Here is a 25122-nt window from a genome sequence, read left to right as displayed (position 1 = left end):
GCTGGTTTTAAATAGATTTTTGTAGCAAAGTGCGCAGTCATTTTAAAGCTAGTGACATATTTTGAGAATTATTCATTTCTCATCTGTCAGCCCCTACCTTTGGATTTCATCTTTCCTTGTAGTTCCCAACAGTGAAGGCCAAGTTAACTCAATGCTGCCCCCAAGTGTGATTTCAGAACATGGGTTCCGAAAGAAAAAGGCAAAACAAAGAGCATAGAAAAGAAACACATTATTAGAATTCATGGTATATCTTGAATTGTTCTTCCTGTTGCTAAAGAGAATATCTTATGCAATGAAATAAACAACAAATATCTTTGGGGAAGCTCCTCTCTACAAAGCCCTGGGCTATGTGTAGTGGATACAAATAAATAGATGATCTAAGCCTTTAAAGGCTTTTAAACAAATTAAAGAGACAAGAATGGATTAAAGCTTAAATAAAAACGACTAACATATGTCACCAGATCTATTAGATGAATTGTTAACATAATGGCAGAACAATCAAACCAGTGTAGCTGATTTTTTAAAAATACAACATACAATACCATTTTCCTAGGCACTGTGCTAAATCCTTTGCATTCATTATTTCATTAAATCCCCACAATAACCCTGTGGAGAAGGTAATAGTGTACCTTCTGATTTTTCCCTTGAGTTAAACTGAGGCTTTTAGCTGAGAGCAAGGTCACCCAGCAGTGACGTGGCAGAGCTGGGACTCGTCTCAGGTCTCACTGGCCCGAAAGCCTTTGCACTTCCCTGAGATGCTTTAGGGCCTCAGATGCTAGGAAGGGCGCCATCACCCAGGCAGAGGTGGCCTCGTGGGGTTTCCCACATATGTGGGATTTCCATGGCTGTTTAAGCTCCCATAAAACTCGGAAAGCTTTGAAAAAATGAAGTGAGGAGCCTGGGAGGCCCCCGTTTTTAAAATGAAGCCAGCAGCACTGTTTGGTTGTTCAAAGGACAAGAGGATTTTAATCAAGCAGACCTATGAGCCTGGGTTTGAATCCCAGCTCAGCCACTTACTTAATTTATGACTTGGGCAAACTTCTTAAACCTAGTTTCCTCTCCTGTCAGATGAGAATGTAATCATCCCTCTCCCTACTACGTATCAGATATGTCTAAGATGTGTCTGGTCCATAGGAGGGCAGCTCCTAATTTCATTCAGTTCCCTTCTTCTTCCTCACAGAAGACATGACTTGGACCCAGCAGTTCAAGACCATGAGAGCCAAAGATGTGATTTCAGAACATGGACTCTCTCAAGGGGAATTTTTATAACACATTCAGGCTACTGGAGATGTCACGATTTTATAGATTATGCTTTTATAGATTTATACTTTCAAACCACAGCCTAGAATGTATTAGTTTCTTTCCATAGATGTCTCTGATCTAATCCCTACACTCCTGGGAATGTATCTGAGAAAACACACAAGATAACTATAAAAGATAAAAAGAAAAATCACCGAGATCTTTATAGATGAGATTTAGAGCTTATATTTATGAGCATCTCTAAGCCATTCATTACTGTATGTAAAATTAGGTCATATCTGGGAAAACACAGATTATTACACTGCTCTGCTTTGCTCAACTATTTTCTAAGATGTTACTGACTTAACACAGCGCTGTGGGCCCCTGGGTGCTATTCTGCATCACGGCCAAGTCTTTCTCTTGGAAAGCATATTGTCAGTGCTATAGAACTTTAGCACTTTTAAAATTGCTTTTGCTGGGTGTGCGATTTCCCTGCTGACTTGAAATAGTTAATTTGCTTTTTTAAGTACCCAACTTGGGCCTGAGCTGTGACTCAGGCTGTGCCCACGTGCGGAGATGGAAATGATCTAAGCATTTTGGTCATCTGCTCTTGACTTCATGGGGCTCTTACTGCCTGAGTGAAACTTCCCTTTTGCTGAAAATTGCAAAAACCAATAGGCTCCAAATCATTCCAGTGAGATTTGCTTGAATTTATAGTTACCCTTTTTAAAATATTTTTTTTATTTTGAAAATAACCCAATTAACAGTTTTACCCAGTCTAGCTGAGAGAGTCGGTATTTATGTCTGTTTACCAGGGGCGTTCAATTTATAGGATTCGTGCCTTTTCATCAGTGGAGAGTCTATTTAGTTTATATGAACTTTCTAGAAGAAGAAGAGGAGGGGGAGGAGTGGGGAGGGAGGAAGACTTCTCTGACATTGTACAGTACTTTCATTCCAAAGGAAAAATGGGGTTTTGGTCCCTGTTGCATTAGAATTGCCTGTGTCATCTGTTGAAATTCCCATAGATTTCTAATCTGCTCACTTTATCCTTCCACAGTTTTATCTCCCTTCAGGGCTCACTTCTTTTATTTCTCAGATTAGATTCCGTGGCCCATCTTGCATGTCTTACAAAATCTCTTGCTTTTTCCCTCCAACCCTACTCATCTGACCAAACCTCTGTATGGATTCAACCCACTTCTCTGCCTCTTCCACTCTTGTATCCAAGGGGCTGAATACGGTTGGAGAAAAACACAACCATGCTGGCTGTGTGGCTGTGAAGTTATGAACCAAATTTCCAGGGGCCTTGGCACTGTCCAGCAGTCCGGCATCCTGGATTCCTCTCCCTACACTCCCAGAGGGCTGTTCACGCTTTCTCTCTAACAAATCTCTTCCTTCTCACTCTCAGCCTATTATTTGCCTGATGATGGAAATGATCAGAAAAGAACTTTCACGTCTTCCTGTCTTCAGCTGTACTAATCTACCTGCATCTCTGCCCATAATCCTCTCTTCCCTCCTGTGACGATGGATGAACTGCCTGTAGCTTTGTCTCAGTGGAACTGCCCCTCCGCTTGAGCACTGACTCCCATCTCCTCCCTCCTCCTTAAGGATGATGCTCCTGTAAAGAAATTAGTTTCCTTTCTTCTCACCTCCTCTTCAAGCTACTATTCCATTTGTTTCTTTTATGGAGAAATTCCCTAAAAGATTTGTCTTCGCCTGCTCTTACTACTTCCTCACTTCCCATGCTCTCTTAAATACATTCCAGCCCTTTTCACCTCCATCTTGCCAAGAAAGCACTTTCATCTAGGTGTCAAGGACTCCTGCGGTACAGAGCCAATACTAAGTTCTTGGCCCTGCCCTTTCTTGGCATCTCAGACCCATTTGGCACAATGCACAAACGTGGAGACTCCACAGAGCTTCATGAATGAATGACTTGGCAAGTGTTGGGAATGTGTTCTTTCACTCCATCAATACAAAGCTCCTCTACTGAGATGTATTCTATAAACATTCAACTCATAGTAATTATTTTGATCTATAGCCTCCTTTGATGGCTTTGAAGTTGGTCTTTGTCTATTGACCTGTACACCTAATTCTCATTTAGAGATCTTGATCTTACCAGTTCAAGATTTGCGTTTAAGAGTATTCTAATCAGGGACTTCCCTGGTGGTCCAGTAGTTAAGACTCCGTGCTTCCACTGCAGGCGGCAAGGGTTCCATGCCTGGTCGGGAAACTAAGATCCTGCCTGCATGCCTTGTGTCTAGGCCAAAAAAAAAAAAAAAAAGAGTACTCTAATCAATAACTGTTACTTACTAACATAATTAGTGTCAAAAGTTCAGAAATATCAGAAGTAAAACCAATGAATCACTAAAGTAGTAGTAGTTAGGAAGAGGTTACTGTGCAGACACCAAAAGCCCAGTTTGCAAACCTGTAGCACTCAAACCAAAATGTGGAATTTGTTATAAAGTAGCTTATGCAGCAGGAAGGCAGTGACTGTTCATTCTTCACAGTGACTGGTTATAACATTAGTTTTCTTTAAAGATAGGGAATTGATTAGTGGTTATCTCCTATCGATTTGGGGAAATAGTTTGTTTTGCTTATGGTTTCCAGAGGCAGAAGCAAGAAATGACCCAGGTCAAATTAGTCTTGCAAAATAAGCGACATCAAGCTTTGCTTGTATGATGAAGCTGGTTTTGTCTGCTCCGGGAGTTTTCAAGGCTGGTCTCTGTTTTTTTATTTTAACATTAGTAATCGAATTTCATGCAATTGCCCATCTTGCTTTGGGAAACACCTAGAGATTTGCTCACTCCAGGGAACCTGACTATTCTGTTATACGTGGTTTTTCCCTCTTTTTCTTCATTTTAAGAAATGTTAATTTTAAGAAACTGTTTTGTGGATTTTTGTCTTCATTGCTATTAACTGTGATTGTATTTAACTGACTAAAAATAATAATTTTAAATAAGAAAATTGAAATATCAAGATCTCTATTGTCGCTAGAGTGACAACTGAAATAAAAATTCAGTAAGAGTAAACCCTTGTGAACTGTTTCCAATTACAGAAACATCCAGCTCTGGGAGGCAAGATGCCACCTCCCCCTTGGTTTGCCAATATTTCCCTTAGCGTTTCCCTCTGAAATCTGAGAACAGCATCTCATTGCTTGGCCTCCCCTTTTTTCCTTTTGCAGATTCATGTTCAAGAAACACAGAGATGAGCTCTTGTGATTTGAGTCATTCTGTCCTTTCTCATCACAAAATGCCAGCTCAGAAAGTGGCCAGAATGCAGAAGAGCTGACCTGCTTTGGCTCTGTGAGTCACTAAGAGAAAAATCCACAGAAAAACAGGAGAAACAATTATTTGTGAAGGAGATCCCTGTGGAGAGACACGTTTGGGCAGCCCAGCCCTCACCTTACTCGTGAAATGTGTGCCTAGGGTCACGTATAAATTGATTTCTTGGAATTCAAACACTTTGCCCCCAAAGAAGTACTGTTATTTACGGTCCTAGGTGAGGAAAAATCCATTTATTTCATCCATAACAGTATTGGTTGAGTTGATGTCAAAGAACAAAGGCTGAAGTGAAGAAAGGGAGAGAGAGAGAGTGGGAGAGAGAGAGAAAGAAGAGGGAATTCATACTTTCTTGAGTCCAGGACCAGCCTAAATAAAAAATACTTAGCATTTAGCATTGGTTTCTCCACCTCCTTTGTGGAACCCTTCTCCATGCTGTCCTGAGCACTGCATTGTTGCTCTTACCCTTTCTTCCAAAGGGACTCAGACTCAAGAATTACTTCTTATACTTCCCCTTATCCGAATGATCATTCCCTGGGCACATTTGGTCTCCATTAAGGCATCAGGAGCCGTGCAAATTGATTCAACTAATTAACTTTACAGTAATAGCTCTTTCAACATCCCAGAAATAGACCCATTTTTTCTTCAAATGCATTTCTAAATCCCTGGAACGTCAGAGTTTCTCAAAGCAAAATGAGAAAGGAAGTTTTGTGGGTCTATGTCACCTATGCTATTTCTGTCCATTTTAGTTCCGTTCTTTCTTTTCCTTCTGAAATATGTAAGCATGTAGGTCATCTTCACAACTTGGCAGCAGTGCTAGGTGGTGAAGTGAGGATGAGAGGTGCAGGGGGTGGACATAGCATCTTCTTTGAAGGAATGAGTTGGTTCTAAGTTAGATGCCGCTTCAGTCCCTTTCAGTTCTGAAAGCCTCCCTGTATTGATACAACTTTCCAACCTAAGATGCTATGCATTTAGGTTTCTCTTCAAATCCTTCCTACAGCTTCATTAGATAACTACTGTCAGAATGAGTGAAGGGAACACAGGGGAAAATGAGCTTCCTTAGTGATTAATTGGGACTGGTCCATATTTAATGACAGCTCTCAACTCAGACTTTATAATTTAAACTTCACTAATAGTCCGCTTGATGTGTCAGCCACTTCTACAGGCTGTCTTTGAACTAAGAACCTAGCTTATCTTTGGAATTAAGCAGGCGGCCTTAGCCTCAGGTCTTCGATTTGGTGTGTCACTCGGCGGCTAAACCAAGCAATGTGTCAGGAAGCAAATTGGCTTCCCTGGACCTCAGTCACTGATAATAAACCAGACGATTCTTTAACTGCTTCAGGCTAATTCCCCAGTACCTTGACATGCTAATTTCCATAAATATATTTGGGGTCTCAAGTATACAAATCACTTTCGGTATTACTATAGAAGAATGTGCTTGACATCTCCTAACAGTTTTTGGAAATAAATATGTAACCAAAAGGTAGTAATTTAGATGGCCTTCCTCACATCACATATTTTTGGTGACTCTGCTACCACCTGTTCACTAGGACAACACATCAACTTATCTGTGATCTTCAGCAGAGTGGGAATGGCAATTTTATATTAAGAAGACAGTTTCCCCAACTACATTTTCATCTTGAAGATCTGCCGTAAACTCTGTGCCTGTGAAAAAGGTTATTCAGCTAAAAAGAAGCTGTATTTGCTTAAATATTACAGAAAGGCATCACATTCTGATAGACTCCTTAGAGAATCGTAAATAGTATTTACTTATTCAGACAGTCTAAATCAAATTTAGATGGAAAGAATGTACTTGTAGTTCTGAAATAGGATTTTAGCACCATAATATCTTTTTGAAAAGTCCTAATGCTAATGTTCATGAAACATAAATCCAATATGATCTGAAGTAGCAGGAATGATTTGAAATTAAGTCACTTCTCATAATTAAATGTCTCACTCATCCATGTGAATAAGAACATTTGAATTTTCATGACTTCTTTGTCAATCTGACCTTAACGTCATCATCTCAATTCTGTGTCAGGGAAAACTGAAACACAGAAAAACTCTAGACTGAATGCTGTTCTACAAAATACTAAAATATCAATTCATTGTGCATGGTGGGTGGGAAGGAAGAAAATTAGACATTTGTGCCTAATAGGGTGCCTTGCATAATGGATAAACTTTGAATAATTATTCATTATGATGATGGAAAATACTCAGCTATCACACCGTTTTCAGCCATGCAAAAGTTATTAAAGATTTAAGTAGAAGAATTTAAGCTATACCCAAGGAGAAATGTCGGGAGGAAGGAATCACCTGGGATTTGGCTTGAAAATTAAACACTGGCAAATAACTCATGAAATGAGTGGGATTCACAGGACGTGCAAACTAAACAAACAATGGCTTTATAAAGACATGTTTATTCAAAATGTCTCCCCTTTGAAAAATTTTGTCTAGTGCTTGATGTTCTCCTGGCAGGACAGTGAAATTCCTACTGTACGTACTTACAAACTATACTAAATAGCAAAGTGTTCACTCTAGAAATTTATAGAAATCACTGTGGGGAAGAGTAGAGGGAACATTGCTTATGACCTTACTTTTACAGATTTGTTCTTGAAAACAAGATTCACGATCCATCACCAATTGTCCAAGTATTTTTCTAGAGTGAAACTTTTGAGATGATGCCCTCTTATCATTCTCCAACCTGCAATTTTTATATGTTATGTTCATTTTCACCTCATGATAACAATTGCATCTCCATTGCTGTGAAGAGTCAGCTCCATATTATAAATCTGCCTTTCCTGAACTCCGAAAAGCCATGAAATCATCAGTTTCCCCACAATTTCACATTTCAATCAAATCAATTGTGTGGAAAATCAACCAATCTGGCAACATTGCTAAAGGATATGGTCCAAGCTCCATGTGCTTTTTTTTTTAATAAATTTTTATTAAATAATAAATGTATATTAAATTTTTTTAATAATCTTTTTATTTTAGAATAGTTTTGGATTTATAGAAAAACTCTGAAGATAGTACAGAGTTCCCATATACCCCACACTCAGTTTCCCCCATTATTAACACCTTATATCACTACAATGCATTTATCAGAATTAATGAACCAATCCTGACACATTATTATATTGAAATTCCATACTTTATTCAGATTTCCATAGTGTCTGTGCAATGCCCTTCTCTGTTCTAGGATTCCATCCAGGATACCATGTCACATTAAATTCTCTGTTTCCTTAGACGCCTCTGGACTGTGACAGTTTTTTTAGACGTCCCTTATTTTTTATTATGTTGGCAGTTTTGAGGAATACTTAATGGCTGGGTATTTGTAGACTGTCCTTCAGTCTGAGTTTGTCTGATGTGATTCTCGTGATTAAATGTGTTATGGGTTTTGGGAAGGAAGACTTTGCAGATGAAGTGCCATTCTGTTGACGTGACTTATGCTTGATGTTCAGCTTGACCACGTGCCTGAATTTTTAAGGTTTCTCCACTATAAAGATACTCTTTTCCCCTTTTCCGTTTGTAAGGAACCCACACATGAGGGATAGAGAGTCATCCTCCACTTCCTTGAGAATTAAACTTTTTACATTAAAAACAATCCTACTCAAGATAACATCCAAAAGAATAAAATACCTGAAGCTATACAACTCTTAGAACAAAAATAAGAGAAAAGCTTTGTAACATTCAATTTGTCAGTGATTTCTTTAATATAACATCAAAAGCATAGGTAACAACGAAAAAAAAGATAAATCTGACATCATCCAAATTAAAAATTTTGTGCATCAAAGGACACTATTAAGAGAGGGAAAAGACAACCAAAAGAATGGGAGAGGATATTTGCAAATCATATATATGATAAGGGATTAATATTCACTCAACAACAACAAAAACCAAACAGTCCAATTCAAAAATGGGCAGAGGATTCGAGTAGACATTCCTCCAAGAAAGATGTCCAATATGCACATAAAAAGATGTTCAGCATCACTAATCATTAGGAAAATGCAAGTGCAAATCAAAACCATGACATACCACTTCACTATTAGTATGCCTATTACCTATATAATAACAGGAGAAATTGGAACTCTTGTGTATTTCTGGTAAAAGTGTAAAGTGGTGCAGCCACTGTGGAAAACAATTGGACAGTTCCTCAAAAAGTCAAACGTATAATTAACATGCAATCCTGCGATTTTACTCCTAGTTATATATCCAAAAGAATTGAAAGCAGGAGTCAAACAGATGTCATACACCAATGTTCATAGCAGCATCCTTTACAATAGCCCAAAGGTGGAAACGCCCCAAATATCCATCAACTGATAAATGGATAAACAGAATGTGGTATATACCTACAATGGAATATTACTCAACCTCAAAAGGGAATGAAATTCTGGTACATGCTACAACAGGGATGAAGCTTGAAAACATCGTGCTGAGTAAAATAAGCCAGACACAAAAGGACATGTATTCTGTGAATCCACCTACATGAGGTACCTAGGATAGACAAATTCATCGAGACAGAAAGTAGAATAGAGGTGACGGGGCTGGGAAGAGGGGTATTATTTGTTTAAAGGGTATAGCCTTCCTGCTTGGGATGAAAAAATTCTAGAAATGGATAGAATTCTAGAAATTCTAGAAATGGTTGTAACAATGTTATGACTGTAATTAACGTCACTGAACTGTACACTTAAACACAGTTTAAATGGTAAATTTTCTACTACATATATTTTGCCACAATAAAAAAAAATCCGCTGACTATATTTGTGTGGGTTTATTTTTGGAATCTCTATTCTGTTCCACTGATCTGTGTGTCCTTTCATAAATATCACACTGTCTTGACTACTTTAGCTTTAAAGTAAGACTTGAAATCAGGAAGGATGAATCCTGCAACTTTGTTCTTCAATGTTGTGCCCAAGTTCTTTTCAGCCATTCATTTCATTTTGCTCTGATAAGATGGTAGAAACAGGGCATTTTGTTACCTGCAAGCCACCAACCACCCTGCAAATGAAACATACACGCTCTGTGATTCTGTTTGTATGAAATTCAACGATAGGCAAAACCAATCTACTGGAGAAAGAGATCCAAACATTATTGCCTCCAACGGGAGGGCGGGGATTGACTGCAGATTGTGTGGTAGAAGTGAAGAGTCTGTGACAGAATCCTTCCTTTCTCCCAATTCTACAACCCAACTGAGAGAGAAGTCAAATGAGAGATGGAAACAGTACCAGAAACGCAGCAAGAAACCTAGGAGAATGTGGCTTCATAAAAGTCAAGGCAAGAAATTGCTTTGAAAGGGAGTGGCCGATCATGTCAAAAGCTTCAGACCTGTTTTGTGAGCTCAGGACTAACCGATGTCCACTCTCCAGGAGGTTTAACAATAGGAAGGTCATTGCAAACCTTGTGAAGACAGTCAAAGGCCCTCAGGGTTCAGGAACAAAGCAGGGTGTCTTATGCAAATATAAACCTGTGATTTCTGAAAATCTGACAAGAAAGCCTGAAGCAATGAAAGTAATTATCAGAAATAATACAGTGTGACTGCCAAGAGTAGTAGTTTTGATTTCTGGAAATGGTTCTTCCTGTGGAAAACAACCCACGCTTGTTCCCTGTTCTATTCAGATATTTCCACAGCACACCAGAAAACTCTCACAAGAATTGAGGATGTCTAAGAAGCCTTATGCAAAACCACAGTTAATGACAAAGGATGGTGTCACGTCCTTAAAATACATTAAGTTTACCTTTCTTCTTATTCTGGAAACGGAAACATAAGGCCAGTTTCAGGACAAGGCTATGATTTCTTCATTTTCTGTAACTCCCCCTGCAGGAAAGAACAGCCGTTTCTCCCCACAAGTGTAAGATGTTATTCTGGGACAAAAAAACTCTTCAAATTTTAAGACAATTACATACCATCTGGAAGCAGGGTAGCAGGGTCCTTCCCGTTGTGTACATGCTATCACCCTGTACTTTGCCCTGGTAAGCAGGCTTTTTTGATCAGGAAAAAACCCTAGTCCTCAGTCCAAACAGATTTTTAAGACAAAGCCTCCAGATAAAAGGCTAGAAGTCATCTCATCTGGTACTTGCTAGTCTCAACTTAACATTGCTAGTCTCTTTAACTTTGTCAGCCTGTGTTAATCATAGTGGTTATTGGAATTGTCATTGCTAACATTTATTGACCATATACTGTGTCTCAGGTGTGGTTCTAAGTGCTCTACTCATTTACTACTCACAAAAATCAGATGAAGTAGGTAAAATGATTATCTTCCCTTTATAGACAAAGAAACTGGGGACACAGAGAGGTGAGGTAACTTGCTTGTGGGCACAGGCCTGATAAAGCTGTGACTGGAGCACTTGATCTAGATTTCCCTCTGCCTGAACCACGCCTGGCCCCTGACTTCCTTGTTGCAAGTGACTCGGGACCAATTGTTTCAGCTGCTGGACAACATCAAGGAACATGCAGTCTGGGTAAAGGAACAGCCTTCCGGGTCTGCAGGTGCTGTGAGTCTCAGCCCAGAGAAGAAGATTGCTAGAGTGGCCAGTACAGAAACTGCATGTTAGTGCTATTTTTCCCCAGGATGCAGGCCTCTAATTTCTTTTACTTGCTACGCTCCAGAGCCAGAACCCCACAGCACCAAGGGAATGAAGAAACAAAGTATGAAGTGCTGAGAAAAAGAAAGGAAAAAAAAGGAAGAAAGAGAGAGAGAGAGGGAGAGAGACAGAAAGGGAGAAAGAGAGATAGAGAGAGACAGAAAGAAATAGAAAGGGACTTCCCTGGTGGCGCAGTGGTTGAGAATCCACCTACCAATGCAGGGGACACAGGTTCGATCCCTGGTCGGGAAAAATCCCACATGCCACGGAGCAACTAAGCCCATGTGCCACAACTACAGAGCTGGCGCTCTAGAGCCCGTGAGCCACAAATATTGAGCACATGTGCTCAATACTACTGAAGCTTGTACTGCCTAGAGCCTGTGTTCCGCAGCAAGAGAAGCCACCGAAATCCTGTGCTCCAAAGACCAAACGCAGCCAATAAATTAATTAATTAATTTTAAAAAAAGAGAAAGAAATAGGGAGGAAAGAAGGAAGGAAAGAGGGACCTTTCACTGAACTCATGGCTAGTAAGTACCCTTTTCCTGCCTGACCCAGTAGAATATTCCTGCTATAACAAATGTTCCCTTTGTTTAAAATAATAAATGTTTTGTCCAAGTATTTAGGTACTCAGGGTTACTACTTTTGTTTTTTGCAAACCCATAAAGAGGAAAACTCAACACACGTATGTTAGAAGGGAGAGAACAGGTCAAATAGTGATGTAATTACTTAGCATTGTGGAAGGAAAAACGTTCAAAGCCAGTGTTTTCTAGTAGAGAGCCACCTAGTGGCCAAGAATGGATGCACTTATATATTAAAAGCAATCACCTCGGAATTAAGAGTAAAAACTGGCCAAAAGCAGTGAACAGAGAGGCCTTGGCAATTTCCATCTCAGTTGCCTCTTGGCCCATTTTCAGGGACATATTTTTACAACTGTAGTTGTACAATTTATCATTCAAAAAGCAGAATATGTTTTTCAAACGGGCCAAATGTAGAAATTATTGTTAGAGGTAAGTTAATGACATTATCGTCTGTCTTAGATCACATGTATAATGGTAAAGGCGGTAACAAATAATTTTAAAAAATATGTAGACTCTCACAGATAATGAAACTGGGAAAGGAGTCATCAGTCAGTCGGAGATTTCCACAAATTTCTGCAAGATGGCAAACAGATGAAGATACAGTAACCCCTCCATCCTTGGAAAGTTACCGTTACTGTCATGCCGACGGAAAGCCAGCTGCTTTTTCTATTTGTTTCCTTTTATTCCCATTCCCCACTCCCTTTCTTCATTCCCCACATGGGCGTAAGAGCTTCACTCTCAAAAAAGAACAAATAACCAAACATCCCATTTGAGGAACTCATTCAACCTTGTGGCCAAGACTGTTCCTTGTATCTCAGTATTGTCTCTCCCCATTTTTATGGCAGTGTTCTTGCAAAATGTGTTTTGTTTTTTTGCATGCGTCTTGTTCTTGTTTTTGTTTTTTTTTCTTCACTTTATTTTTTAATTTCTTTTTATAAATTTATTTATTTATTATTTGCTGTATTGGGTCTTTGTTGCTGCATGTGGGCTTTCTCTAGTTGAGGTGAGTGGGGGCTACTCTTGGTTGCGGTGCAAGAGCTTCTCATTGCAGTGACGTGTTGTGCAGCACGGGCTCTAGGCACACAGTCTTCAGTAGTTGCAGCATGTGGGCGCAGTAGTTATGGCTCAAGGGCTCTAGAGTGCAGGCTCAGTAGTTGTGGCGCACAGGCTTAGTTGCTCCTCAGCATGTGGGATCTTCCTGGACTAGGGATCGAACTCATGTCCCCTGAATTGGCAGGCAGATTCTTAACCACTGCACCACCAGGGGACTCCCCTCCTTCATTTTAAAGTAAATTTTGCATATAGAAAATGCACAGATCTTAAATATATGGAGTTTTTACACATCTCTTGCAAGCAGCATATATGTTGTTTAAATGCTTTTATCAGCTCTATGGAGGTCTAATTTATGTACAATAGGCTGCCTCCATTTCAGGTGTATAGTGCAGTACAGTTCAGGGATTTGACAGATGGGTAGTCCCATGAAAACACAACCATAATCATGACTCAGATTCCCCTTGTCCCCAAACTTGCTTTGCACCACATTGCAGTTCATCTCTCCTCCACTGCCAACCCCAAGCAACCACTCTTCTGCTTTTTGCCTCTCCAGATTAGTTTGTGTTTAACAGAATTTTGCATAAAGGGAATCCTATAGCATGTACTCTTCTGTGATGAACTGTTTCACTCAGAATAATGATTTTGAAATTCATCCTTGTGATGTGTGAATTGGTAATTTGTCCTTTTAGTTGCTGAGTCATAAAGCTTTACGTGGGTGCCCCACAGATTGTTAACACATATGGATGTCAAGGTCATTTCCAGTTGGGGCTATAATGAAAAAATTTGCTATGAACATTCATGGATAAGTCTTTGTATAAAGACATGTTTTTATGGACTTGGGGTTAATCCCTAGGAATGGATGGCTGGATCCTATGATGGGAGCATGTTTAACTTTCTAACAGACTGTCAGTGAGAGTTGCACGTTACACTCCCATCAACCAGCTATGAGGGTTTTCACTGTATCCTCACCTACACTTGAATTGGCCTTTTTAATTTGAGCCCTACTAGTAGGCTATCTCATCATAGTGTTTGTTGGGCATCTCTTTGTGGTTTTCATTTTTTGCCCTAATCAATAATCATACTGAACCTCTTTTCATGTATTTATTTGTGGGTCTGTAGACAAGAAGGAAAATAAGCAAATGGTACCATTTATGCAATCTTCCATCTCCCACCCCTGGCACCAGGGTGACAGACATTCATGGATCGGGGTATTTTTCCTCTTAGAATAGATATTTTGATTCTTGAGACAAATAGTCTCACTGTGTGAATCTTAAACAATAGCAGCGCCCTGGCATCTATATTTTCTAAGGGTAAAAAAATCATCTGTATATACCCAACTTATCTTCATTCTACCTCAAATACAATGCGATAACTACAGACTGAACTGTTGAAAAAAAATCCCCTCTAATTCTAAAGAAGCAATCTGAGAGTTTTGAGGATATGAGGAAGGGAGGTGTCTGGAGTCACAGGGGTTGACCCACAGTCCTTGCCCCACACATGGACAATGAGTGGGGGTGGGATGACCCCAAAGTAAAATTGAGCTGAGGGATTCAAAAACCACAGACGTTTGTTACATCTGTACTTAAAATATTTTACAAGATGACCTGGATTTCTTGTGTATAAATAAATAAAAATGAGGCCTGGTCATATTAAAATGTTCACTCTCTTTCTATTCTGATAGAGTTTTCAAAACACAATTTATATTTCATTCATCTTTTTACTCCCCGCATAGAGCACAATTACTAACACACTGTAACTCTTCACTATATTTGAATCAAAGTATCTTTTTAAAAAAAAAAATCCTTAATAAAATTGGCCACAAGATGTCCCTGCTGTTCCAGAAGATACGTTCTATGTGTGTCCCTCCCACCCCCAGAAAAACTTTTTCCATTTCAATTGATTTTTACTTTGAGGATGCTAGCCAGGTGCTGTTTAATGAGATTTTTGTTCTAAATCTGGTTTTAAAATGTTATGCCCCTAAGAAATCAGGTACGAAACGTTCAGAGTAGTAGATATCTTGCAACCAGGGTTAAAGGAATATTCCCTAATGGCAGTTGTACATTTATCTTTAAAAGGTCCTCATTAAACTGTGGTTTTTCTTAAATTGTGGAAGTCCTCTGCGGCCACTTTGAATTCTTAAGTTATCAGAATATGTTACTACTGTAATGTGGAATTTACAGCAATATTACTCTCTGTAAAAGCTAATGAAATGTGAAGAATTGAAGTATTCCTATTAATGTTTTCTTGTAAGATACAAGAGGAATAGAAATGTTGCATTTGTTTTATTTATAAATATGTGTGCTGAGGAATGCTGAGTGAGTCTAGACTGGAATTAGGGAAACTCCATTTAGTTTTACCAACCAAGTCTAAATTGTGGTTGTTCCAGGTAACCAGTAAGAATCACTTCTCTTTGTTACAGGTGCCTTACAAACACCTGAATCATAACAGCTGGTCTTAGAGAAATACTTCATTGCATCAAGAATTCCTTAACTGGAGTGTTCTGAAAATAACTTCTAGACCTAACACATACATGAGTTGGAAGAGAAACACAGATATACTAGAAGGACTGGGAAAATTCTAGAGGCAAACAGATACTATGCACCCCTGAAAGAGGATCCAATTTATTCTAATCAAGACTCTTTTTTTTAGGTGACTTAAAAGTTTTCTTTTAATCGCTTTTGAGTTAATTATTGATTAAAAGTGTCATTTTAGAAATATAGGTACGTGTTGATTAAGCCTGAGTCTCTCTTGAAATGGAAGAGGTGGAAGGGTTAAAGCTCTCACTATTTTTTAACCCATTGATGGGCAGGGTTATAGATTGAATCATTTCTCCCCCCAAATCATATGTTGAAGTCCTAACCCCCAATACCCCAGAAGGTGACCTTATTTGGAAATAGGCTGGTTATAGAAGACGTTAATTAGCGAAGATGAGCTTATGCTGGAACAGGGTGGTTCCCTACTCCAATATGACTGGTGTTCTTATAAAAAGAGGAAATTTGGACAGAGATAGGCACACGGGGAGAATGCTGGGTGAAAACTGGAGGGGTGGGTGCTGCCACAAGCCAAGGAACTATGAGAAGCTGCAGAGAGACCTAGAACAGATTCTTTCCTAGTGTTCTTGGAAGGAACTGGTCCTGCTGACACCATGATCTCAGATTTCTGGGCTCTGGAACTGTGAGACACTAAATTTCTGTTCTTTAAATGGCCCAATTGGTATTACTTCATTATGGCCACACTGGCAAACTAATACAGGCAGTAATTGCCTTAAGGAAGTGATTAATGTTAACAATAATATACACAGAATACCAATTGATTACTTTGCTAATTGTTTTCCTTTTTATTGATATGAATCCTCATTCAATATTTAGCCATTAGGTAGTCATGATTATAATTTAATATTTCCTTGGGAAGCATACATTAGATAATTTTCTCTAGAGTCATAAGTAGATTTGAGTCCAATGCCGCTAAATAATGCAATTTTAGAATCATCATATTGTCTCTTATTACAGATGAGGAAATTAAGATAGAAAGGTTTACTGACAAAGCTAAAATGTGGCAGACTTTTCTGTCCCCAAAGAGGTAAAGGGGGGGAAACTGCATACCTCTTCCATTTTGACTGATTGCCTCATAACAGAAGGTTAAAGATAGAATTTTCCAGTTATGGAGGTTGCTCACCTTGGTGTCTGAAATTTCAGGGCCCCTAAAAGCAGAGCTGGGACAGCCCCCAGGACCCTGGAAGTCCTCAACACCAGCCCAACCCCCAAACACACTCTGCGGGTAGGACCTGGGGCCCTGGGAAGACCTTGCATTTTCTATCTGTGACTGCTTCTGAAGAGCGTTTGAGTGATCTGATCTAATCAGATGATACTTTTAGTCACCTAATGTAATCAGGCCAGATCCAACTGGTTTGTTATCTGCTTGATCTGATTTTTCAGCGAAATTGATTGATTAATTTAGTAAATCAGTTCATAAAGACACATTAATGTCTGTCTATGCCTAAAAGAATTACTTCATTTAGAAAATTTTTTCAGATTTTTTCCCCCCAAAAAACACTTTAGGATAAAGGGTCACGCACCAGAGCTATAGGGGACTTCGTCTGGTTCTTGGTTGTCTGGGAGGGAGAGGGTTTGGGGACAGCTGTTCATAAATGACAGCAGCCTCTGCTGGAGACAGGATCAATGTGCGGAGAGGTTGAGGGAAGACCAGGCCGCAACAGAAGAGCCAGTTCATGGGGGCAGGAAATTCTGAGACCCAGGGTGATGAGCCCTAAGATCTTGGATTTCCTCTGCTTCAGTTTGAAAACTCCTTTTGGAGTCCACTCTTGGGCAGAGATGCACTTGAACTATGTATACACGATAGATGTACTGCAGATGTCAAGTGAGCCCTCTACCCTGTGTGCCCCTGTGTAGGAGCAAAGTGCGAGTGTGAGAGTGCCTGTGTGTGTGCGAGAGAGTGTGAGTGTGCGTGAGTGATGAAAAGGAGAGGAAGCTTGGCTTTAACTACCTGACACCAGCAGGACAGTGAGTTTTGGGGAGGGGGGTGTCTTTCAATGCCTGCAGGGCCTGGCAGGGACCTAACCCCTGAGCTAGGAGCAGACAACTGTGAACGGGTCACTGCCTGCCCGGGGAAGCGTATTCAGCCCCCAGCCTCCAGTCTGCGACCCCTGAGCCTGTGTGGAGAGACAGCACAAGCAAATCTCATAACGCAGTGCCAGGACGGAGGAGGCAGTCAGTAAACAGCCGTGATGCAGGTGATGGTGACGACTGTTAACAGTGACGGTGCCAGCGAGGTGAAGTGCTTACCCTCCCTTCATTGTTTTCTTTTTTTGTTCACCCTCTCTTTGTGTCCATCCTTTCTTCACTTTCTTGTTTCCCTTCAAGCAAACCGGTGTCTTTCAAAGTATTTCAGGTTTAAAAATCTCCGGAGTGCCCTCGACCTTCAGGAGAAAATCCAAACTGAAAAGTCTTTTGACTCCCACTCCTTTTTACTTCTCCAGAATCTCCTCCTGACACTTATACGTCCTTCTGGCTGTCTAGATTCTGCCCTTCTATGGATATAGGCAATGAGGCTTCAGGACAGAATTCAGAGAGTTTCAGAGGTGGGGGGATCACAGCACCTTTGCAAGTCACGTAGTTATAGCTGTAGTTTCATAACAGATCTATAACCCTCTAAAATTGCCAGTTTTTAAAAAATTACATTTTGGGAGAAATAAGTACTGAGGACAAACTATAGATTAAAATTTGGAAAAAATTAGTTATATAGAAATGTCAGTAATGATAATAACTAGTTTATTAAACATTTCTGTGAGCTGTATGTTCTAAGCCTTTTATAGCCATTTTACAGATAAGGAAACTGAGGCCTAGAGAGATCAGGTAGCCTGGCCATGATTATCCACCTGCAAATAGTGACACCTGGGATAAACTCTAAAAGCATATACAGTTGAACCTTATAAACCAGTGCAGGCCATTTATACGTGGATTTATTTTTTCACTAAAGACGTACTACAATATTACATATTCCACAGCTGGTCTAGTCCATGGATGCAGAACTGTGGTTACAGAGGGTTGACTGTAAAGTCATACGCTGATTTTTGACTGCTCGGAGGGTCAGTGCCCCTAAGCCCCAGTTGTTCAAGGGTCAGTTGTATCATAATCACAGTCCCAACTGTGGAAGCAAGAGAGCAAATGAATGGCTGTATTTGTTACCAATTGCTGTGTAACAAAATCCCCCCAAACTTAGCTGCTGGAAACAATAGACATTCATTATCACTTGGCTTCTGTGGGTCAGGACTCTGGGTGGCTTAGCTGGGTCCTCTCCTTGGTGCCTCTCAGGAGGTTGCAGCGAAGCTGGGGCTGCTGTCACCTCAAGGCTCCACCTGGTCTACACTATCCACTGTCACGGCTGCTGGCAGACCTCAGTTCCTTGCCACGTGGCACCTCCATACATCGCCCATGTGTCCTGATGACGTGGCAGTTAGCAGCCACAGAGAGCACCCAAGGTAGAACCTGCAGTCTTTTTGTCCTCATTTCAGAAGTGACAGAGCATCATTTCTACCACACTCCCATCATTAGAAGCAAATCAATAAGTCTGGCCACACTGAAGGGAAGGGATGAGTGCCAGGAGGCAGAGCTGACCAGGGACACCTGCCACAAAAGCCTCTGGAAACTGGATAGATCAGTATAAGCAGAACAGGTAAACTGAAATGTCAATGGCCAGGGATGTTTTCCCCATATTTTCCATTACTGTTTCCAATACAGGGGAACATAGTTTTTTTTTTGTTGTGTTTTCCTTTCAGGAGGTAAGATCATCTTAAGTTCATATTTTTCTTAACTCATGGGAAAAGAACTCTATATTTCTTCCTTTTCTGAAATGTTCCCACTATTTGGGAGACTGCTCCCTCTAATTTTCCTGTTGAGCTCTGTCTCGTTGGAAGACGAGGCAGCAACACGGGATGAGATCTTTGCCTCCATAGCTGTACGCATCTTTCTGGTACCAGCTATCTTTTCCTTTTCACGAACACCTCACGTCCCTGCCATTTCACTGTGTAGCATTAAAACTAGGTCAACCTGCTCTTTCATTAAATTTTTCTCAAATATAGCACTGTCAATTTCAGAATGGTTTTTCCGGGCCTGGTCAGTCAACGAGAAAGCCTGAGGAGCCTTGGGGGTTGCCATGGCAACCGCCAGAGAAGAAGGGAGATGAGGACACACAGGTTAAATTGGCTGTCTCTTGTCACCCGGGGCTGCCTGTGGGGAGGGCCTGTTTCTGGAGCCGTGAGCCAGACTGGATGCTGGGTACATGCAGAGCAGCAGGGAAGGACCAGCAAGGCGGCCACAGATGGGGACAGGTCAGAGAGGACACTCACGGGGCTGAGCCCAGCCCTTCCTGGGGCTGAGAATCGGGGGCCACCTTCAGTGCTGCCCCAACCCCTGTTACCCATTCTCAGCAGCCCCCAGTCTGTATGTGCTGTGAATTTAACATCTCCTGTAAACAGCCTCTCCTGAACCATGAATAAGAGACAAGGGCTAGAAAGAAAGGCAGGGGCTGCAGAAAACACGGAACTTGGCGCAAGAACGTCTATAATGAGTTCGCTTCTGCATCCTACAAGGTAGACGGGATTTTATAGCTGTCTGCTTCTGCACATGTCCTGTTTTCTTTCTCTCCCTTCTCTTTATTTTTAACTCAACCTAAATAATTTTTTTTTCCTCGCAAGATGTTCGTTGCCATCTGCTGACCAGACTCAGTCACTGCAAATAAAACTGCAAACATGATACCCAGGCAAGAGGTGTGTGTCACTGTGTCCTGGTACTTCCAAATTAACTAAGACCGATGTCCCTGTTTAAACAGGATCATGGTGGCTTTCGGATCAGGAAGCAACAATATTCCAGGGTGGCTGGAGAGGAGATTGGTAGGAAAGAAGAATGCAGATGTCAAATCAGTGAGTTAATGACAAAAGGACATCACCATTTTGCCTCTTCAGATATGTAAACAATATTTCTTTATAAAATGTTAGTTGAGGATATCAGCATGTAATGCTTTAAGGAGGAAATGCTAAATATAGACATAATAGTATAAAATAAAGGGGACATGAATAAACCCGTGAGTGGTTAGGACTGATCCTCACAGGGGCTAGGCTGGGGGGTCAGGGACTGAGGACAGAGGCAGGGACAAGGCCAGGCTGCCCCAACATGTACAGAGGGAGGTTCACGTGTGTCCAGTATTTAAAATGATAAACCCAGCCATAAACTGTTACAGAAACTATATCCCATCCTCCTCCCTTGATGAATATGGCATCTGAATGACATGGAGCGTCAGGCTGGAATTCAGCCCTCGGATGCGTCCATTGTAAGTGCCAGAATGCCAACCTGCAAAGACGCCCAGCCTCTGTGCCCCTGGCTTTGGACCTGGCGCCTTCTCTCCTCACCCCTGGCGGCCTCCTGTGGGGCAAGGTGGCTACTACGTGTGGATGTCTCAATTTCACATCCAAGTCTCTCTGACGCCCTGGCTCTCAGGCCCCGGGTATGCACACTGGAAGCTCACTCGGCCTCCTAGAGGATGGACTGGGGGAAGAGGCAGGTGGAAATGCTCGCGATGACTTGAGGCTGTAGGGTAGATGATCCCAAGATCTCAGGTCCAGAAGGGGAACATGGCCCCCTGGCCCCTTGGGCTCTTGCCTGGTGGCCAGGAGCTTGGCTAGGGAGAGGCAGAGCAGTCCTTGTAAAGTTTGGTGTTGGAGCTAGGGGTCCTCTTGCCCCATTTCCGGGCACTGCTGATGTGACAGGAGGTAAGAGGTAGGAAGGCATGGCTGGGAACTGGGGCTGGGAATGTCCACTGCCCCCCCCCCCCCCACACACACCCCCACGTACATCCTTTTCCTGACCCTCCTCAAATTACACCCATTATTAAAAGTTATTTGTACCAAAATCTCTTCACAGTCTCCCGGTATGATATCATCAGACTTCAGTGCCTGGCTGCACCCCTCTCTAAGCTGCTCAATCACCTAGCCTCCCGCCCAACCTTTCCCTCTGAGCTTCATACCATTTCTCATCACCTACCTCACAAAATAGACCAAGCCTCAGAATGCTTGCCACCCTCAACCCTCACTCAGGAAAACTGCCCCCTCACCCATGGCCCTGTTGCTGCAGAGATTTGCAGGCTGAGGTTTGGTCTGTGAATTACACGCTTATTTCCCTCCACACACAGCTAAAGCCTCTCTTCTTCCGGGAACCCTCCCTGACCTCCCTGTCCGATTTAGATGACCTTCTCTTTCCTTTCATGACCCTAACACATACTTCTATGGTAAGATTAATAACCTTGATCTGCTATTTCTGCTAGATGTTTAGTCACCCTGACGACAGGAACTATATCCCATTTTGCTTTGTCCTGCACTCAGCACAGCACCTGACACGCATCAGATAATTCATAAATGCCTGAGGTTGAGTGCATCAAAAATGCCCTGGAGACTGGGAGAGGCTGCGAACGCTTCATGCATGAATTACAGCTTGCGTTGGCTATATGTTTAATCTGTGTTGGACTTTTTCAAGATTAGAACTGATTTTCCTCCCTTCATGCCTAGCAGGTGGGTCCTGACCTCCTGGCGAGGGGAGCACACCTCGCTACCCTTTCCATAAGCTCTGCGCTGCTTCCCTGCCATGTCCAACCAATCCCCTCTGCCCTGGCACCAATCCCATATCTACACTCCAAAACTTTGCCCAGGCTTGGGACCTATCCAAATTCTACCCAGGAGTCTAGGGCTTCGAAGCCATGGGGAAAACAAAATGTCAACAGAGCGTCAAAGAATTCTTGAAGGCAGGACAGTAAACCAAGTCAGAAAGGAGGGGTAGGTGGTCAGAGTAGAGTGTTTGCCACTGAGATGTGGAGGGTGGCCCAGCGGGATGATTCAGTGCAGGGCGTGATGGAGAGAGCGGAGGCAGGGGGACCAATGGCTGGGGGAGAGGAAGCGGGGTAGGCAGGGCATCTGTGGACACTAACTCAGTGAGAATTCTGATGCGCGCAGCGCAGAAGAAAGCACCAGGGGAGGAGCTCCCCTCCTGGGGAAGTGACAGGGCTGGTGACTCCGTGATCTGTAAAGGGCAGCAGCAAGGAGAGGTAGTGGGTCTGAGGACACGCGAATTTTACAGGGAAAAGGGCGAGTGGTCTGGAGTTGCCCTGAGGGCCGTGGAGGGCGCCTACCCCTTCTCCAAGGCCCGTGTGGAGAGGAAGCAGCTGCCCCCTTGAAGGGAATGTGAGAGGCAGTGGCCTCAGGAGTGAAACAGGAGACCGTGCAGAGAGGCGACTGAAGATACAGGGATCTGGCCTAAGACTGACCGTGATCCCAAAGCGTGCAGGGGAAGGATGTCAGAGTTGGAATTGATGGGAGGTGGGGTCAGGTGGCAGCTGCGCAAAGGCCCACACGGAGGCTGGGTGACCGGGGTCCAGGTCTTCCTGTGGAGACGACTCTGACAGGGGAAAGGGCGTCACGAGATGCCACGGACGGCCTCAACGCAGACAGCGGCATGAAGAGGGAGGGGTGGGGGCAGGGAACGGAGCTCTTCCCAGGGACGCACAGAGTTTCAGCCGGGGCCGGGGGGAGGGGTGCTGTTCCTTCCAGCCAGCGGAGTGGGGGCGTCCCAAGGCCCCGGGGCCACGTTGCCAGGCTGAGAGCAGTGGCCCCGAGACCCAGGAGGTGCCTGCTTTGTGATGATTAATCAACAGGGGGCTGGCTCTGGCCTTCGCTCCACGAGCCTCCTGCTGTCCCCTGTGGACCTCAAGACACAGAGTCCCCCAGGCCCCCCGGGCCAGTGGGTGGAGGGCTGCTTCCCTCTCCTCCAGCCCCACCCCCGTTCTTCTCAGGCCACCAGGGTCCCTCATTCAGCCTCTCCCTCCACTTGGTTTTATCTTGTTCCCGTTGGTGTCAAGACAGAATATACATGTTTCCTAACTGCACAAAGGAGGGCCCACCACCTTTGTCCCCTCCCAGAAAATAAAGTCTCTTTCTATAACCAAACATGAAAAACAAAATTATCAGGGACAAGTTGATTTTACCATAATTCTTTCCTAACGTATTTACCACAGTTAGGATTTAAATTTCCTACACAGGACTAAAATCCAACTGTAACCTGGGGAAGGTTCCATTCATCCAGGCAGCAAACTCTAACAGCCAAACAGCCAGAGTTAGAGCCACCTTTCTCTTTTTCACAGGTCATAAGTCAGATTTCTAGCTCATAAAACCTGAAGCATTTGGCATATTTTCTGTCATCTGTGGCTTGTTTGTCTAATGGGTCCAGCCATGCCTTGCTCAGGGACAGGGCCACATCTCAAGGCACAAGCTGTGGGGAGAGGGTCTGGCCATTCTCATTCCACACCCCGAAACCCCAGGAACTATCTGGAAGCTTGCTGAGATCCACACAGAGCCGCATCATCCTAGAAATCCACCAGGAATCTAGTCCAGGTTTATGGCGGAAAGACGGGATCAGACTGGAGAAGGAAATACTCCTGGGAAGTCAGGTTCTCCAGGTAGGCATGGGGGTCACAAAACCCAAAGCTCTCCCCTGAAATACGTGGGTCCCTGCAGAACCGAGGCTCCTTGGGCACCTCACCTCAGGCAAGATGTGAAGGGATATATGTGTACATATAGCTGATTCACTTTGCTGCACAGCAGAAACACACAACATTATAAAGCAACTACACTCCAATAAAAATTAATTTAAAAAAAAAAAGATGCGGCCCTGTTTTCAGTTCATGCAGAAAGCGCTGGCCCTGCCCTCCCTGGACTCAGGCCTGTGGGTGGGGGTACCGCTGGTGGGAGGGGCTGTGGTGAGGACCCAGGGACTTCCTGGGCAGCAGAGACAGACCTAGCTCTTCCCTGACCTCTTGCCATTTGTGTGACAGCCTGTTATTTCAAAAGATTCTTTGTGACGTCCTCCACGCTTTCCCTGTTGGTCATCCTCACTGTTTTGAGAGGTGTGTTGGGATACTTTTTTTTCCCCTAACTTTCTCTGTGTCTTTTGTATTTTTAATCATTGCTTAGATTCTTTAAAAGGAGCATGTCCAATTTTTTCAAAACAATAGAAGATGCTGGGACCCATTTCTGTTCAGATTTCACAGCTCATTGGTCAGTGATTGGCCAAAGAAATCCAGCCTCCGTTAGAAGAGCCACCTAGAGGCTGTCTCTCTGTCCACTCACGTTGCTGGTCTGTAGTTGCTATACGATGAACTCAGAATCTGCCCCAATCAAGTGGAAGCCTGGCACAACTTGGAGGGATTTCAATGTTACTTTTTTGGCTTAAAAAAAAATCCAGTGTATTTTTTAAATTGCTTTTGCTTTTGTGGATCCTCACTCAGTAACCTCTGATGTGCATTTTCTGGACTCTTGGTTTCCCCTTATATTACATTTTCCTTCCTTGAAATATTTCTGAGAAGGAGACCAGAACGCTTTGTGGCTTTCACGTGGCTTTTCTGAGCAGCGGGCACTTGCCATCGGCTTCTTGGCATTCATCCACACTCTCCTCCCAGCAGCCTTAGTGATCCTTTTTAACAAACACATCTGTCGCACCTCTCTTCTGCGCAGATCCTCCCGTGGTTTCCCATCTTGCTCAGAAGAAACCCCAAAGTCCCTCCCATTGTCTACGAGGCCCACCAGGAGCTGTGCCGGATCCCCCTCCGAGTCTATGGGCACTGCTTTCTGGCCTGTTTTATGCTGCTCCAGCCTCACCAGCCCCCTTGAAGTCGCTTCATCCCTTGAAGAACATGCCCATTTCTGGGCCGCAACACTTGCTTTTCCCACTGCCTGTGATGCTCTTCTCCCATAAGGCTCTGGGGCTTACGCCTTTGTTCTTTCAGATCTCTCCTTGACTGCCCACGTTCAGAAAGATCTTCCAGTTGCCCTGCAT

This window comes from Hippopotamus amphibius, chromosome 4, assembly GCF_030028045.1.
Source record: "Hippopotamus amphibius kiboko isolate mHipAmp2 chromosome 4, mHipAmp2.hap2, whole genome shotgun sequence".
NCBI classification, from domain to species: Eukaryota; Metazoa; Chordata; class Mammalia; order Artiodactyla; family Hippopotamidae; genus Hippopotamus; species Hippopotamus amphibius.
This window is presented reverse-complemented; position numbering follows the sequence as displayed.